We start from the raw sequence: 2,905 nt of genomic DNA, 5'->3' as shown, positions 1-2,905 counted from the left end.
ACGACTTGCATTGTAAAAACTGTGATGTAACGTACCACAATCATTTTGATCGCGTTGTAACGTCACATATTCGATAGAGGTACATAAATAGTGAAAGCAACCCAAGAAACGACTGCTTCGGGCACAAGGATAAGCAGATCATTGTCAGGTGCTTTGCAAGTTTCCAACTTGCTACTCAGTTGAGACCCTCTACAGGTCATTGTCCCAAGAGCATAGCAGCAGATTAGAGATGCATGCTGAGAGAGAAATCTGTATCCCATTTTCTTTCTGACATGAATGTCACTAAATGTTATTTCCTTATTTTACAAAACTGTACACCTTGTATCAAGAAGGAATTCAATGAACAGAACATGTTCAGAATATAGCTATTCCTCTCGAAACAAATATCACATTTTCAAGTTTACATGGATGTGTTTTTACTATCAAGTATGTAATTATTTTAGGTTGTAACATAGAAAGCCTTTTTCTCATTTTTTCACCTGAAAGAAGTGAAGCATATACTTTAAGGGGCATCCAAGAACTGTGTTCAAAGCAGGTTATGACATTCACCCATTGCAGTACATATGCCATGGCTGAAATCCCATTTTGATGTGAGGAATAATTTGAAAAATAGCCGGTCTGTGAGAGAATTAGATTTTTGAAGTTTGTAAATCTGAAATATTGCTGTTTTCCATGAAAGACAACCACTCAATGCTATATGTAAGAAGAGGGGAATCGCTCTGTGTTATGCATGAGCCAGTAATTTGTACTGTGTAATACCTGATCCTGAGATAGGGTTGAGACAAGAGCCAGTTGATTTTTGTAACCTGTGGATTACTATGGCTTTGTAAGGCTTCTGAAAAGTGCATATGTGGGGCAGTGGTTTAGGGGTGATTAGTATGTGATTGGGGGCACTCAAAGAATACCTTCTAGTGTGTCGGGCCCTAAGGGTTTATGTCACTGGAATAGATGTGGCAGGGTCACTCGGGTATATCAGTGAAGGATAGATGTTTTCAAACTTTCTTTTGCTTTGTTATATGCAATATACAATCAGCACAAGTTTAAAAAATATTTCTTGTCTGCACTGACCATTTAACATATCACCTATTGATCTTATTCTGCTAATACAACAAAGTGAATAATCTAAGGGTGAGGTGAATTAGTGTTACGGCCAAAACTGCTGACTTTGGAACTGGGTTATCTGGTTTGAGTCTCAGCAGCAGCTCAGCATCGTATGATTCTGGGCAAATCACTTAAGGAAACGCTATTTGGTAATCGCAAATGCCTATACATGTAGTATAATAAAAAGTGCAATTCCTTATCATTAGCTAATAGCGATTGAGAAATTGCAAATCGCTATTAGCTAATGTGACCCCATAGGAATGAATATATGGATATATGAGAATATAGCGGCACAAAAACATGAATTTAGCGGCACAGAAATTGTAATTTAGTGGCATTTTAGAGGCAAATTATGTTTGTTTCTTTTTAATAGCAAAACAAAAATTGACCCCAGTGCGCCCAAATTCTTTCTTTTAAAACAAAATAAAAATGTTCCCCCCTCTTTCTCTCACTCTCTCTTTCTCTCTCCCTTCATTCTGTCTCTAGCTCACTCTTTCTCGCCTACTAAAAACGGAGTTCAAGAAACGGCGCTAAATACTTCATGTAAGCTGTTCCTAAGCACTAAATAATAAAGATTACCATTGCTAAGTTTATGCTACTCAATTCACCTACCTAAAAAGGATAAAATACCAAGGATGCCTTGATGGGACTCAAAATCATGACCTTCAGAACACTGCAGTTCGTCTGACATTGAGGCCTAAGTGCCTCAAGTTTCCTATGATTTTAATGCTGTGCTTTCAGAAAGTTAGTGCAGTGAAAGGATTCTTCCCATCTGTCATTTGCAATGTGCAACCTTGACTTTTTTGAGTATCATCCCATGCTTGGATACTGGTTACGACGACTTGCAAAGAGTCACTCCCAAACACTATTTTCATGAACGGGCTCCACCACACCATAGAGTACCCTAACATGAAACGAGTACCCTAACATGGTTTACGGTGCTATGAGGTTTTGAAGTACTGATGCGTTGCTCAATGACTGCTAATTCATTCATGGCTTAAAATGGGCACCATTATCAAAGCAATACGCTCGGTGACAGACCTTGGGATATGGGTGAGCAGAGACATAGAAACCCTGTCACATAAGTGCCGATTTCGCTGGCACTTTTGTAAAAATCGCCGTATTTTTACAAAAGTGCCGATGTCGCAGGCACTTTTGTAAAAATAGTGGCATTTTTACAAAAGTGCCGATTTCGTGGCAAACCGCACAATCTTGGAGGGTCTGCATAGGCCTACAGGCCCATAGGAAGGAATGGTAATGCATTCGGAAATTGCGATTACCAAATTGGTAATCGCAAATTGCAAATGGAAATCCAAGGGTGTCTGGGGGCCTAAGGCACCCCCTGCTGCACCCCCCAACGAAAGGTAAGTGTGCACATGTGAAGCACACACATGCCCTTACTGTGCGCTACATGGCACTTTCAAAAATCCATCATTGTGCATTTTTCAAAGCATGCAGAAATTACCATCAACTTGAAGTTGATGGTAATTAGCCTTTCCTAAATGCACAGTTCGTATTTAGGAAAGGCTACATGCATCAGTAAATAGGGATTCGCAAATTTAGGTAATCACAAAAAATTGCAGTTCCCTAAATTGTGAATGACAAAAGTTACCTGCATCTGAAAAGGCCTTTTTCCATTTACAAATGGAAAAAGGCTTAGTGCCTGTGCCCCCAAATCTCCCCATGCCTATGAAACAAATCTTCCCGCCATCAACCGCCGAATGACGTAAGACGCCGTCCGCCTCCGGTCTCTCTTGGCTAAGCACTATCAATGCTTTTAGCCTTGTGAAATTACTGCTTATCC

The sequence above is a fragment of the Lissotriton vulgaris genome, chromosome 11 (genome assembly GCF_964263255.1).
Source record: "Lissotriton vulgaris chromosome 11, aLisVul1.2, whole genome shotgun sequence".
In the NCBI taxonomy this organism is placed as follows: domain Eukaryota; kingdom Metazoa; phylum Chordata; class Amphibia; order Caudata; family Salamandridae; genus Lissotriton; species Lissotriton vulgaris.
This window is presented reverse-complemented; position numbering follows the sequence as displayed.